Source organism: Rutidosis leptorrhynchoides, chromosome 3, assembly GCF_046630445.1.
Source record: "Rutidosis leptorrhynchoides isolate AG116_Rl617_1_P2 chromosome 3, CSIRO_AGI_Rlap_v1, whole genome shotgun sequence".
Taxonomy (NCBI): domain Eukaryota; kingdom Viridiplantae; phylum Streptophyta; class Magnoliopsida; order Asterales; family Asteraceae; genus Rutidosis; species Rutidosis leptorrhynchoides.
The window spans coordinates 243,471,221-243,488,025 of NC_092335.1; the positions used below are offsets into that span (position 1 = coordinate 243,471,221).

General features: G+C 37.4%; 1 non-coding gene across 1 annotated transcript; it reads right to left on the bottom strand.

Moving 5' to 3' along the window:
* Positions 1-16,276: 16,276 nt before the first annotated feature.
* LOC139903461 (small nucleolar RNA R71) lies at positions 16,277-16,383 on the bottom strand. Its single transcript, XR_011778278.1, has one exon. It is a non-coding gene; the product is annotated as a small nucleolar RNA R71 (small nucleolar RNA).
* Positions 16,384-16,805: the final 422 nt, after the last annotated feature.

Below are 16,805 nucleotides of genomic sequence, written 5' to 3' on the forward strand. Positions count from 1 at the left end.
TCGTATATTATAATATGTTGGTTGATTTGATATTAAGTCACATTTCACCCAGGCCCTAACTGGGGGTGTGACAGGTTTGGGGTGCAGTTTATTTAGTGTCAGCCAGTTTTGTGATGGAGATCTCAAAGTTTTGTTTGAACGTCGTCAATGCTCGGTGCAATCCACCGACGGAAACGATCTTCTTGTTGGTGAACGTTGTGCTTCACTTTATACTATTGACCTCAATGATGCACCATCACATGGAACCATGTGTTTGGTCACTCGTTCAACAAAGGAAAATTCATGATTATGGCATCACCGGATGTCTCACCTGAATTACAAGGGTATTAATCGACTAGTCTCTAAAGACTTAGTTGATGGTATTCCAAGCTTTCAATATGATAAGCATCATGTGTGTCCATCATGTGCGATGGGTAAGCTGAAACGGACTTCTCATCCGACTAAGCAACACCCCAGTACTTTATCGTCCTTGCAATTATTGCATATGGACTTATGTGGACCCATGAGGATTTCTAGTCTTGGTGGCCGAAAACATGTGCTTGTCATTGTTGATGACTATACCCGATTTACATGGATATTCCTTCTCCGGACTAAGTCAAAAACCCCCGTCATTATCATTGAGTTCATTAAAAAGACTCAACGCTCTTTTAACAAACATGTTAAGAGTATTCGAACTGATAATGGGACGAAATTCAAGAATGACCTGCTTGATAGTTATTTGGAGGCCCAAGGCATTGAACATCAGTTCTCTGCTGCACGAACCCTTCAACAGAATGGAGTAGTCGAATGACGTAATCGTACGTTGTGCGAAGCAGCTCGAACGATGTTAGCTTACTCCAAACTACCTCCGAAAATGTGGGGGGAAGCCATTTCTACTGCATGTTATACCCAAAATTGCTGCATCATTAATAAACATTTTGATAAAACTCCTTATGAGTTACTATATGGTAGACGCCCGAATGTCAAATATTTCCGTGTCTTTGGTTGTATATGCTATGTGCTTAACGATTTTGACAGCCTTGGAAAGTTTGATCCACATGGCGATCAGGCCATATTTCTTGGTTATTCTTCGAACAAAGTTGCCTATCGTGTTTATCACAAATGGACAAAGACGATCAAGGAAAGCATTAATGTAAGGTTCGATGAATTATTGGGAATGGCTTTTGAACAACTCAGTTCAAAACCCGATCCTAACCTGGCTATTACTTCTTCCGCGCAAAACTCAATTTTCTTGAAGAAGGGTGTTCCTACGGTTACAACAGAGGAAATGGATATCTTGTTTTAAAGTCTTTATGCTCCTCAATCGAAATTCAAATGTTCAAACCGTACCGTTACACCAACACAGTCAACTACTGTGGAGACTCAATCAAGTCTTTTTGATGAAGATACAACACCCACTGATTCACCCGTTGCTTCTTCATCCTCCCTCCCACCTCCAGATACAGATAATCTTCAACCAATTCAAGATTCATCAGTTGATACAACTCCATTTGTTTCTCCAGATACTCAATTGAATCCATTAGATGGTTTTACATCAGATCAAGTGGATCAAGGCTCAACGTCAACAACGGTTGATGTTCCAACGGATAACACTGATGTATAACCTCTTCCACATAACAACCGATGGACTAAAAGTCATCCAATTGATCTTATCATTGGTGATGCATCTGCTCCAGTCTCAACTCGAAGGGCTACTCGGAATATGTGTTTATACACTGCCTTTCTTAGTAAGATTGAACCAACAATGGTTGCTCAAGCTTTACTAGATCCGAACTGGGTAGTAGCAATGCAAGAAGAGAGAAGTCAATTTGATCGTTTGAAAGTATGGCGATTAGTTCCAAGACCAACGGGTCAACGACCAATAGGGGTTAAGTGGATTTTTAAGAATAAGAAGGATTCTGATGGAATTGTGGTTCGAAATAAGGCACGTCTTGTGGCCAAGGGATATCAACAACAAGAGGGTATTGATTATGACAAAACGTTTGCTCCGGTTGCAAGGATTGAGGCTATTCGTCTTTTCCTTGCATTTGCTTCACATATGAAGTTTACGATGTTTCAAATGGATGTAAAAGCTTCTTTTCTGAACGGTCATCTTCAAGAGGAAGTTTATGTTGATCAACCAAAAGGCTTTGTCGATCCCTTTCATCCTAACCACGTCTACTACTTGGAGAAAGCTTTATATGGTCTGAAGCAAGCACCGCGTGCATGGTATGAGACCTTGATAAAGTATTTGCTGGATAACGGCTTCTCTCGTGGAATGATTGATACAACGCTATTCATCCGTAAAAACCACGGTCACATTCTCTTAGTTTAAATTTACGTTGATGATATTATTTTTGGTTCCACATCCCCAGCCTTATGCAAAGAATTTGGTGACCTTATGGCCAATAAATTCGAAATGAGCATGCTTGACCAGCTAAATTTCTTTTTGGGGTTACAAGTAAAACAATTACCAAATGGGATTTTTATTAGTCAAACAAAGTATATCAATGATATGCTAAAACATTTTAAAATTACTGATTTAAAACCAATGACAACCCCAATGAGGACTTTACTAGATACTGATGCTAATGGGGAACCCTTTGACGTAACGCTTTATCGAAGCATGGTTGGTTCTTTAATGTATCTGAATGCAAGTCGACCAGACATTACACTTGCTGTAATTGTCTGTGCCCGCTTTCAGTCTAACCCTAAGAAATCTCACTCCAAAGCGGTTGTTAGGATTTTTCAGTACCTTAAAGGTACACCTAACCTTGGGATCTGGTATCCTCATGGATCCTATTTCAATCTCACTGCTTATACTGATGCGGATCATGGAGGTTGCCATGTTGATATAAAAAGCACACCTGGATCAATTCAGATGTTGGGGAATAGTCGAGTTGGTTGGTCATCCAAAAAGCAGAACTGTGTGTCTTTATCAACAGCTGAGTCTGAGTACATTGCTGCAGCTCACTGTTGTTCACAAGTTTTGTGGATGCAAATTCAACTTTTGGACTATGGCTTTAAGATTTCTAAGACCCCAATTTACTGTGATTCACAAAGTGCTATTGCAATTACGAGCAACACGGTCCAACATTCTAAGACTAAACACATTGATATTCGTTATCATTTCATTAAGGACCATGTAGAAAAAGGGGATGTAGAGTTATACTTTGTGCCTACTAAAGTGCAATTAGCTGACATGTTCACTAAGCCCTTAGATGAACTTAGGCTAAAGTTCTTGATCAAAGAAATTGGCATGGTAGAGTATAGTGCTTGACATTCCTTAGATCTGTTAGGACTTATACTTAGGATCTTGTGTTTAGGGGGAGTAGATACATTCTAGAGGGAGCAACTACTTCTTTTGCTTTAGATAACATCTTTCAAGGGGGAGCCTTACTTTTAGAATTCTGTTAACTTTCTGGGATTAAATTTCAATGGTTACGTAAGGGGGAGGTAACTCATTGATATCATATTTCAAGGGGGAGTTAACTCATTTTCTTGGGAATATATCAAAATGGTAATTTACTTTCTTGTATATCACATTTTGAGGGGGAGAAAAACGGAGAAAATGAAAAGAAAACTGTTTTTCAATAGTGAATTTCATAAATTCTTTATTTTTATCTGAAATAATTCACTAAGGCTTGTATACATCTCAGTTTGCAACACGTTTTAACAATTGGTGTCACTGAAGATTTGTACTTTGTTCATAATTCAAAGTTCTTTTAAGTACAAATCTTATTTTGAGAAAATTCATAAAAAATTGGAAAAGATAAAATCCAAAAATATTTGAATTTTACTGAATAAATGCTAATTTTATTAGCATTATACCGAATCTGATAACCAACTGTACAGATTCGGTAAGTTCAAAATTTTCAATAATTGTCTCAAAAATATTTTTCATGAAAAGATTGAAATGAATATTGAGAGGAAAAGTCAATTTGTCAAGATTTGAAGTTAAATTGATAAAGTTTTGAAAAGTGGACTGTATTCGGTATAATAGGCCCATTCGGTAAATCCCATTCGGTATTTTATCTTCGGTATCTATAAAAGGAGGGTCAAAGTCAAACTAACTCTCTTACTGCTCTTAATTACCTACCGAGTCTGACTGAACATACCGAATCTGCCTAATCTGCCGAGTTCGTCCTTCTCTTTCTTCAAATCTTTGGTATATTTTCATTTTAATCAATGTTTAAGATACATAATTGTAGATCTGAGATAAATAAGTGTTTATCAACCAGAAAAGATCAAAATAACTGGATTATGACTTTTAATTTTGAAATATTGTTGATTATACCGAATCTGAGTCGTACTCTTTTAATCTTTGATTAAAGTCAATTGATTTGGATAATTAACATGAAATCTTGTCTAATCTGAGTTAAATTTGATTGATTTATCATTTGACTAAGTCTGATTACATGGTTAATTGCTTATTTGATGGATTCTGTATATACCAAATGTGTTCTATCTACAGTATCGAGTCTGTTCAAACAATTAACATGTTGTTTTGCTTTAATTGAGTAGATTATTGATTTTGGTTGTGTTCTTGCATGATATGTGATAGAATATGCATGTTTGAGTGACTTTCTGTTAATTTTGAAGATACCGAATCTGTTCTTGTCCTGATACCGAGTCTGACATTTGGTACCTCGAAACTTTCTGATTTTTATCTTCGAACACTTAACATGTTTATTCTGGATCTTTTTGAATTGAAAACTCAAAACTCATTTGGTTTCCAAATCTTAGAATTTTTGGTATACCGAATCTGCTTAATTGTTTTCAAAATTGACTAAGTGTTGTTCTGATTCTTTATGGTATATACTTGATTACATGATAAGGTATAATGTGATGAATATCATATGAATATCATGTGTGTCAAATCTTTGTTCATATTTTGAATAAATGGTTTTATAAATTAGAAAATCATAAAAATTATAAATCTAGAAAATACAAAGGATTTCAAAGGCAAATAAGAATAGAGATATGTGATTTATGTTAATTATCTTGTGGTCTTCTATTTCTTATTCATACAGCTAAATGGCGAACAATCACTTCATCAACTCTGAAACCAACATTCCCTGCAACTACTGGACTGCAATAATGGAGAGGCACACATTATGGCCTGCTCTCAGTACTACTGCCAGTGTGGCATTGACAGATCTGGAGCTACTTAATAGAACTATTAAGTTTGTTGAAGCTACACAACCTACTGCTGAAAATCTAGAGGGAACACAAGCTCGCCTCAAATTTCAACTAAGGGGACTTCAAGGGATGAGGAGTATCACTAAGGCTGATTTCAGGAGGATCTTCAGACTTCCTCTTGTACAAAATGCTATTGCTTTCCCTGCTACTCAGCAAATGATGAATACAGTCTTCGATCTTGGTTATGTTGGAGCTACCAATGTTCCACCAGCTAAGCTTCAGAAGAAATATATGCACTCAAGGTGGTATGTGATCTTCTCAATCATCAACAGATGCTTGCTGATGACAAGGAGTGGATCCGATAGCCTTACCGTGCCAATGCTGAAGTTGTTCTACTCTTTCATAAGAGTAGAGGCTCCTGACTATGCTGAGCTTCTATGGGAACTGGTTCAGGCACAAGTTGATAACCCAAAGGGTTCATACATCCCTTGTGAAAGGTTTTTCTGTATCTTTATCCATGATGCTATCACTGCTTGCAGAAATGCATATATTTTTGTACCAGGTACTCATGGATTACAGATGAAAAGATTTGGGGAGCTGAAGATGAATACCCCGGTGAATTCTAACAATCAATTCACTACGCCGATTCCAAATTGGCTTGTGGGGCTAGTTGTACCCCAAGAAGCTCGAATGCGCTCTTATTTTTAGGCTGTAGGAATACCTCTTCCGAACCAGGCACAACAAGAACAAGTTGAACCCTCCGTGGTTCCAGCCCCAGAGGTTGTAGAGGAACCTGTAGTACAACCACCCGGACCAGCTAATCCTCCACTTAGGGTGAACCTCAAACGTTCGAGGGTAGCACACTAAGCTCAACCCGCGAGGATCAGGGAGCCTAGTTCACCTAGGATTGAACCAACCCTTTCAACAACACCCGAAGTGAGCAGTGACACTGATTCTTCAGCAACTGAGTCATCTCCTGAACCTTCTCCTAAGAGAACTAGATTTATACTTGATGAGATGATTCAGACTCCGCCAACCCAACGAGTAACTAGATCTAGGACTTCGACACCCATCGTCCACCAAACAGTTACTCCAACCGTTGGTGATACGGACCAAGACCTAGAACCAATTAGGTCACCCTCACCCATATCCGTATCACATCCAATAATAACAGTAAGCCCTACGCTAAATGAAGCGCAAGCTTCGGTAGGCAAGAGATCTAAACGCAAGGATGGTAAAAAGACCACTAAGCCCATCCAATCTAAACATGACTTAATAATAAATCCTGCACAACAAGATGCTTCGGCATCTAAGGAAGTAAAGTCTTCCTCTGCAGTAAAGTCTGCGTTGAATCAATCGATTGAGGAAACTCAATAATTGAAGTCCAGAATGGCCTAAGGGGAGCCGAAAAGTCTTGAAAAGGCACCCTGCGTATCGGCTGGAAATCCTCTTGTGCCTCAACGTACAACAGGGTCTCGAGGTCCGGCTTATCTTGATGAGGAAGATATGCCGCGTCCCATGGAAACGAGTCAACATGACAATCCTTCGGGATATTTATCAGAATTCCAGCAGACCGATCCTTTGGTTCATGAAAGTGATCCATTGGTTCAAACCACTTGTCTTTTGGATTCTGAAACTCAGGGTCTGGAGGATGAGTCGTTAACTGAAAGAGATGTACCACCTCATGATATATCAAAACTGACGGGTAGTTCTACTACTTTTTCAGAGTCCCATGAGACTAAAGTCATGGAGGCGTATGCTTCGAAAGAAACTTCGTCGGCGAAAACTCCGGTTGTTGCCCAACCTCCATCAGAAGGGGATAACATGAATCTGACTAGTAGTATGTACCTCCCTACATATAAGAATAATACCGCACAAACATCCTTACCTGCCCTCATGACAACTCGCACACTTCCACCGACATCGCCTCCAACAGTTGCTGCTGATGCTGATGTTGTTCGTGGTTACACTGTTGTTTCACCAACTGGGTCACCTTCTCAGAGTTCGAATAGATATGGATTACAATATCTCTCTGACAATGAGGTGGAGGAACTATATCTTGCTATGTTTGCCAAACGACCTGATCTTGATGAAGTTCGTGAGACTATGATGATTTATCTTGAGCAAGCAAGAGTAGTATATCCTTTATCTCCATGCAAGTCACATTGACCAATTCACATGCCTGATCATGATGATTTCGATCCCGACAATCTTCATGGGGGAGAGAATAGACAAGGTGGTTATCAGTCCAGTGGTTTTCAAAGGTCAATGTATGAAGCTAGTACATCTAGTCAACATAAGGATCAAGATGTTGTTGATATATCTGATTCTGAAAGCGATGAAATTGAGGAAATTCAGTCTGAAAGTTTTCTAGATGAATCGGAAGGTCAGAGAGAGGGTGACTAAGGGATGATTATGATTATGGATTCAGCTGATCAACTAAAGAATAAGTCAGCTCAAGAGGACAATCAAAACTTCGATAATATTGAAGATATTTTGAAGGGGTCATCGAGTGTCGCCAATGAATTCAACGATCATCAATTTGTTAACTTGTCATCTCCAACTGATGAATTTGGGATACACTTTGCGAAGGAGAAATCTCTAATGGCAAGGGAGATACTACGACTCCTCCTGATCTGAATGTTTCATTTCAAATTGCAGAGATTGTTCTTGAGCGTGATGCTGATTTCCAATTAAGTGAGAAAGAAGAGAAGATGATTCTTCATTCACCATATTGAACAAAAAGCGTAGAAAATCTATGGTGATTCTGATCTCGTCCTTTCTGCATCAATGAGTGTTCTGGGTGCATGGAAATATCATAAGAAACCAGAATATTTCAAAGCATATCTGAGTGTTCGTGACAAATATAAATTGAAGAATGAAGAGAAACTTCAAGTTCAGCGAAATTCAGAGATCAAAAGCATAAATAAGATTTTGATGATTAACAAGGATGGAGTGAAGATGCCATTGTTTCAGGTAACAAGAATGGATGATGAAGATTATCAATTCTCTGAGGCAGATTTTGATAGATTGAAGATGGACGATATTATTTTCATTTAAAACCACTTGATTAACTTGAATGAATCTACAACAATTTATCATGCTACTGCAATGAAGGCAGTCTACAGATTGATTCTTGACTCGATGAGATGGATGTCCGTTCATGATTTTCAAATGGGGTTAGAATCTGGACACAAAAAGCTCGGAATCAAACCGCCAAATCAAGTAATCGAAGAGCTAAGATTTATGTCCTTACTTGAATTAAGTGATAGTCCTTATGGGTTTGTGTTTGTCAATTATCACTATACAAAGATTTTCATCAGAGTCTCAGACTTTAGAAGATACTCAGATGGAACGTTGATGTATGCTTTCAAATATTTGAGATGGAGACTGATCAATAACTGCTATTCAACTGAAGATAATGAGATTGTCAAATACATTCTCACAAGATTGAAAAGTTGTCTAAAGAAAAGAGTGAACATGCGAAGATATGAGAATCTCAATGGATTCAAATCCAAAGTTCACTTCAGAGGAACAAAGTTCCTTTAGATGTTTTTAATAGGATTATATTGTAAAGTTCACATTTAACACTAAGGAGGAGATTGTTAGGACCCCGAAGTTGTATAGTGTTAATGTGAAATAAGCTTAAATGATGGTTCTTTAAAAGAGGGCTATATAAGGAACCTAAGTAGTCCTAATTAGATAGCCATTGCATTGTAACTGAGTTCTAGAAGCTGTGGAATGTAATTTGTACCGATTCTCTCTCTTACCGAATCTCCTTCTCACCTACCGAATCTCATTCTATCTTATCGTTTCTCTCAATCTCAACATGATCTGACCTATCATGTTCGTATACAGTTAAGTCTTGATAATTGGGTGCTCACGAACGTACAACATCTTTGGAATGCAAACGATTCGGATAATCAACTATACTAAATCTTGTGGTTCAAAAATAACGTTTACAAATACACCTATAATTTCACCAATGTTTTTCGTTGATAGTTTTTTATATGTTTCTCAGGTTCATACTTGGCTACTTGATACATGCTTCCGCACACTTTGATTACTTGCTTGGGGTCAAGCATACGTGCTTACACTAGTGATAGCACATTTGGATTCAAACATATTATTTACATACTTACGCAATTTATAGCAACCGTGATTTTTAACTTATTATGTCGCAAGTTATTTCATTTATACATTACTACTTTTGTAAACTTACTTGTATCGAACCATTTGGTTTACTTAAAAACTTTGCAAATCATACACGTTACAAATGAATGCGACATAATTTTGGTCAAACGTGTCTCATTTAGGGACTATGACCACGTAACGGGACCTAAGTTAATGACGCCGTCAATGACGTTTTAGTCGGGTCGTTACAGATGGTATCAGAGCGTTGGTTGTAGGGAACTAGGATATGCATTAGTGTGTCTGACAGAGTCGTTAGGACGCATTAGTGAATCTAGACTACAACCGGATAGTTAACCATTACATTCTGACTTGGATTTGCTATAGATAGCACTTACTTAACTATTTGTGCATTATATACTTGAATCTTTCTTAGGTGAACTACTTAATTGTACCTAACTCTCGTCATGCGAATCCGTATTCTGCCACTTTCTGGTAACACACGTAAATTCAAGATTCTTACCCATAAGGATGACGACGACTTCATTAGTTATACTAGTTTAGGAACTTTGTCTCCCAGGTTGTTATTTACCACCGTCCTAGCTTACTATCCACGAGTACTATAAAGTTTTCACCACTATGGAAATCATTAACCGCTACCGATGTTACACCGGTGTTCTTCACTATCTACCACTTCTTGTTACTACCATCACTACTCTCAGCGGGTATCGTCGTCACTACTTATCACTACGGTTGCGTACTACTCGTTATCATAATTCGTTACTCTTTTCGTGCCTAAAATCATTATTGTTTGACTTGAACCGTATTGACGTGAACAATCATTTATACACTTCCCTCGGGAAACTCTTCTTCAGAGTTGTACAAATTCTTTCGATTCAATACGAGTCACGTTAGAGACGTCGTTACACTTTGTTCATTTTAAAACTTCATGATTGCATAAACTTAGTTCTATGGAGTGATGTGGGAATGGAGGTATGAGTTAGCGTAATATAATGACACTCGATCAATGTGGTTATATTATGGTAAGTCATACCAAAGTTCTAATGACTCGTGATGGTGATTGGACTCGATCAACCTAATCACCACCATGTGCCATGTACATGAATTCATTTTTCTTGTTGGACATCCGAAAACCCCGAGAATATTGATAACAACCAAACCAAGGACACACCTTTGATTATTGCCGAACCATATTTAGGCTTCCGAATGAATGACAAATTCTTTCAACATCCAACATATGCTACACGTGTATACAATATTGTTTTCTCACAGTTTTATCGACGAACTACAACATGCCTGATATGCTCACATCGAGGCGGAAACTCCTCTCGTATTACACTCGTACATCTGTGTAAGGAAATCTTTTATCTAAATTCTCAATAGAGAGATAGACTCTTCACGTTATACTAGTATTCGCCTCGAGGGTGAATAGTCCTAACAAACGCTTTCAGAAATCGATAAGAATCTTGTTCTAGCAAATGTTTTTTAGAAACCGACAAAATGGGAAAAACTTGTACAACTATACATTATAGGAAATTCTATCTCGACACGGCGTGCCATTGTCGTTTATTTTGGATCGAGATGCTCGTTTCACTTCTAGATTTTGGAGTGCATTACAAGAAGCCCTGGGAACACGTTTAAACATGAGTAATGCGTACCATCCACAAATCGATGGACCAAGCAAACATACAATTCAAACCTTGAAAAACATATCACGAACTTGTATTGTTGCCTTTAATTGATTCCTCTTACAACGATAGTTATCATTCGAGTATTAGCGCCACACCTTTTCGAAACTTTATATGGCCGCAAATATCGTTCTCCTATTTGTTGGGCCGACGTAGACAACAATCAAACCACCGAACCCGAACCCATTCATGGAATGACCGTAGAGATCGTTCAAATCCAAGGAAGGCTCAAGACGGCCCGTGATCGCCACTATGCCAATGTTAGAAGTAAACCTCTCAAATTTCAAGTGGTTGACCGCGTAATGTTAAAAGTTGCACCTTACCAAGGTGTAATCTGTTTCGGGAAACGTAGAAAACTAAATCCGTTATATTTTGATCCTTTTGAAATCTTGGGGCGTATTGGACCCGTTGCTTACCGTTTCGAACTCACAACTCGATCGAATCTTGTTCATCCTACATTCCATGTATCAAACTTAAAGAAGTATCTTGTGAAACAAGAACTTGTTATTCCTTTCGATGAGATTACTATCGGTGACAAACTCCGCTTCCTAGGAGGACCGGTTGAAATTATGAATCGTGAAATCAAGCTCTAAAACAACATAAAATCCCGACCGTCTAAGTTCGTTGGAATGCCCAAGGAAGTACCATCACTCATTCGTAGAATTGGCAACGCAAGATTTCGAGGAAGAAACAACGACTACTACTTCCAACTAAATTTCGGGACAAAATTTCATTTAAGGTGTAGGTAATGTAACATACCGCCTTTTTTCGTTAAATTATTTTAACGCCCGTCTTTTTTTTTAGATAATATCTTTCGTTATCTAAATTCGTACCTTCCGTTAACTAACGTTCTTAATATTTCCATTATTCGATTATAACATCTCTCATTAATTTGCGTTTTTAAAATAATTCGTTCGGTTTATTCACGCACCCGCTTTTAAACTCGAGGGACTAAATTCACCATTTGACCAAAGTGGCAACTAGTTGAACTAGTCACCACCTCCCTCCCCACCATTCATTTCTCTTCTCTTTTTCTTTTCCATTTTCTCTCAAATATTACTTCCAAACTTTCATCCTTTTCATCTTCTTCACTAAGTCATCATCTAAATCATCTCAAAGAAGCTTACAACAAAACAAATCATACTTTTGGAATCCTCTCATCATCCTCTATGTTTTGGTACCAATTTCACTACTTGGGGTAAAGTTTCTAAAAACTCTAGATTTCTCTAATTCGTTTTATAGACTTGAAATAGTGTTAGTTAGTGCCTATGGCTCGTTTATAACATGAATATGTGAATTGTTTGCTCGATTTTGTTGTTTTGAGTAACTAGCATGAACACTTGAAATGGGTAAGTTTAATCCTTGATTTTGGTTGATTTAATGTTGTTATTATGTTAAAGTTCATGTATTAAATGAGTTACTAGCATCACTATCTACATTTTGGTATGTAGGTTGACTTGGAAAGGCTTCATTAACATGATTGTTGATTTTGTGATTTTTGGTTAGGGTTTGATAGACTTAAAACGAAATTTTAATGCATTGAGTGCTATGAAATGTGGTTAGTAAGTGTTTAGTTGCAATGTATGTTAAATTACCTTCGAAATGGCATATCGTATGTATAAATTGGATTCCCGAATCACCATTTGCATTTTTGAGCTTGAAACGTTAAATAATGATCATTCGGCAAAGTTTTCATTGTTGTTAATGATGGATTTGATTGATGAAATGTGTTTAGTTGTATTCCTTGTTAAATTACCTTTCCAACAATATAAGATACGTGTTTTGAATGTTTACGGTTCATAAGTTATGTTTGTTTGAAGTTTAGTTCGAGCCTACACATGAAACAGGCCAGGCATTCTGTCTAGTGTTATGCCGCGGCGCGGCTCCTCTAGCCACGGCGCGGCTTAAAGCATGAAAATGGGGCTGTCCAAAATTATCAATTTTTGTTTAATTCTAACTCTGTTACGCAACTCCGATTAACATGAAACTTGTTCTAACATGGTCATATATGATTATGAAACTTAGGAAAAAAATTTGTGACCCGACCCGAACACGTTGACTTTTTCGTTGACTTTGACCAAAGTTTGACTTTTAGTCAAACTTAACCAAATACTTATGCAATCGTTCAAACCGTCTTTTATACTTATATCTTGCATGAAACTTGACAACGTGACTCACATGCTACATAATTGAGTCGTAACGAACCATAGGACTAATTGAACAACTTTGACCGACCGTGTTTATCGATATTGATATAACCTAATTTTTTAGGTCAAGGCTAAGGAACTTTCTTTTTCACATGTTTACTTTGTGAAGTACATTTATACTCGTGCACTCGAGATGAGATCATAGTCCCATCTTTTCAACAACTTTTATACTTTAAATCATGGGATGAGAAACATATACGGTTTATACTTTTATACTTTGAACACAAGTACGAAAACAAACATACCACAGCGAGTTAGAACAAAAAGCCTCAATTCAATTATCATTAGTTACACTTGCAGGGTGTAAACGTGAACTTATGTAATGTGATCACATGGGCTTGACGAGCCCTCATTCAGACGGTTCTCTACCGTTAGCGGATGAAATATATTTTCGGGTATAGTGTAGGTTCTAACACTAATTCAATGAGGTTCGTATACAGTTAAGTCTTGATAATTGGGTGTTCACGAACGTACAACATCTTTGGAATGCAAATGATTCGGATAATCAACTATACTAAATCTTGTGGTTCAAAAATAACGTTTACAAATACACCTATGATTTCACCAACATTTTTCGTTGACAGTTTTCTATATGTTTCTCAGGTTCATACTTGGCTACTTGATACATGCTTCCGCACACTTTGATTACTTGCTTGGGGTCAAGCAGAAATGCTTACGCTAGTGATAGCACATTTGGATTCAAATATATTGTTTACATACTTACACTATTTATAGGAACCGTGATTTTCAACTTATTATGTCGCAAGTTATTTCATTTATACATTACTACTTTTGTAAACTTACTTGTATCGAACCGTTTGGTTTACTTAAAAACTTTGCAAATCATACACGTTTCAAATGAATACGACATAATTTTGGTCAAACGTGTCTCATTTAGGGACTATGACCACGTAACGGGACCTAAGTTAACGACGCCGTCAATGACGTTTTGGTCGGGTCGTTACAAGAGCGCCGCTCCTATACCGACAAAAGCAGCGCTCCTATAGCAAAAGCGCCATCCCAGAATGTTGCCAAAAGCGGCGTTCCAATTTAAAAGCGCCACTCTTCATTTAAGCCAAAAGTGCCACTCCTGCATCAGAAGCGGCGCTCCCATCGCTGTTTCAGCCCAGATTTTCAGCAATATAAAAGGAATGAGATTAGGTCATTTTTTCATATGCATCTTTAGGGAGCAGCTGTCTTACGTCCGAATTTCACATACAAAATCTTAATTTCATCATCCATTGGTAATTAAAGGTGGATTCAAGGAGGTTAGCTCTAGATTCATCATTGTTTAGCTTAGATCTTCATCTTCTTCACATTTTGGGTTGTAATCTTCACTTTACTTGACATACTTTGCATTAATTACTTGTAATAACTTGAAGATGATGATTATTTATGTTTCTATGCTTATTTTTAGTTTGATCTTAGCCATGATTGGCTAAATCTCTTGTGTTTGCTTATCTATGAATCTCTAATGCTAATGTTTGCCCCAAAATCAATTGAATAATGTTGTTTGAATGAATTACATGATCATGTGTTATTGAGTTAGCTAAAGATTCATTGCTATGAGTTTGTTTTAGGCTTGACTTTGATTACATATGTTGAGTAGCTCTCTTAGTGATTTGAGAAGTGAATCAATGTGTACTTCAACACCTTAGGTGATCTAGACAACTAGTTTAGGAGTTTCAAGTGATTGTGTTCTTGATCTAGGTTGATTTTCAATTGGCCTTTAGTCAACATAGTAATGCTAATTATCTTAAGTGATTTCGATAATTGGAGGTTTTAAGTGATTTCAAACTAGGCATAATCTCAATAACCAAATCGTGCTTAACTCGATCTTAGAATACAATTCTTATGTGAATTCGCGGAGTGTTATTTGATTTGAGGTTTAGTAGTGATGCTAAACATTTAATAGTTCAACAACTATTGTGATAACAAAATAGGCAAAATGGGGCAAGCCAAGCATAGAGAAGATTAGATAAGTGAACACTTCCTAGTTAATTTGATTTAAGTCTTAATACTCCGTTACTTGTTTCTTGCTACTAGTTCACTTGTGTAGTTTAAGTTTGTTTAATTGTGCAAGTTTTAGTTGTTTGATAATATCAATCAAAACCCCATAATCAAACAAACCCTAGGATAATTGATAGTTTTAAATATTCGACTTACACCGCTCTCTTGGGACGAATTTGATAAGAATACTTACATTGAAGTGCTATAATAACCGGGTTCTAAGTGCTTGTTAGTTGTGTGTGCTTATTTGTAGTGTTTAAATCATATATAAATTTTGAGGGTAAAAGATGTACGTTGCACAAACACCATCATCACTTTCTTGGCGCCGCTACCGGGGAGCGGTTAGCTTAGTTGGGTATTTGTTTTAAACTTTTGATTGTTCGATCCTTTCGTAGGGGTTTACCCTTACAAAAGTTACTTTTCATGTTTTATATATTATTTTTGTTTGGAAAACCGCTTGTGTTTGTATTGTGATTGAAGGATAGGTACCTTTGGTGTATGAAAACAAGGTCTCACAAGGATCAAGAGTTCATACATCCATTTTCCGATTCGGAAAAACTCGTGCATGGAGTTTATAATCGTAGAGAAGAAAGGGTATTAAGGAAAAATTTCGAAGCTTTTCCATTTTGTTTAGAAGACATGGATCCTAACGGTCAACCGATCCTCAATGAAGAGGGTAATCAAATCAACGATGGTCCACCGGTTAATCAAGAGTTATTGAATGATCCGAACTACACACCGATGTGGAACGCTAGATTAGTTGCACCAACAATGATAGCACTGGCTATTACAAAACCACCAATTGAAGCTGAAAATTAGAAGATTGAGGGTAACTTTTTCACGTTGATCAAAGATACGTACTTTCAAGGGTTGATAGACGAGAATCCGTTCGAACACATCCAACACTTTAATGATCTTTATGATATCTACAAATACAAAGATGTCACCGATGACGCTTTTAAGTTAAGGGCATTCTCCTTTACACTTCAAGGATAAGCAAAAGTTTGGATAAGGAGCTTACCATCCGATTCGATAAGAACTTTTCAAGAATTAACCAATGAGTTTATCAATCACTTCTTTTAACCGTCAAAAGTAGAACGACTTCGAATGGAGATTAATGGGTTCACCCAACGGGGTGATGAATCTTTGTATGATGCGTGGGTACGATTCAAGAAAATGTTAAGAGCTTTCCCACCGCACGGTTTGACGAAAAAGGAGTACATCAACACATTTTACCGGGGTTGTAATGCTTTGACGAAGAAATATCTTGATTCTTCATCCGGTGGAGTGACCAAATGCGACCGAAATCTTATTGGAAGACATCTCGGTTAACACATATGAATGGGCACCTTCACCGCGAGATTTGAGAAGGAAAAGTGTAGCACAAATCGAGAGTGATAATGGGCAAGTGATGCTTGCAAGTTTGAACAATCAATTTCAAACGTATGGGAAAGAGTTGAAAAAGATTTAAAAAACGATAGTCGCAATGCAAGTAGGTTGTCAACGATGCGAGCGTCCACATCTCACAAAGAATTGTCCTCAAATTACTCAATGCAATCATGTTGATCTAGATGACATTCCCATGAATTCAGATGCTCATGTGAACTACGGAGTAATCAAAACTATC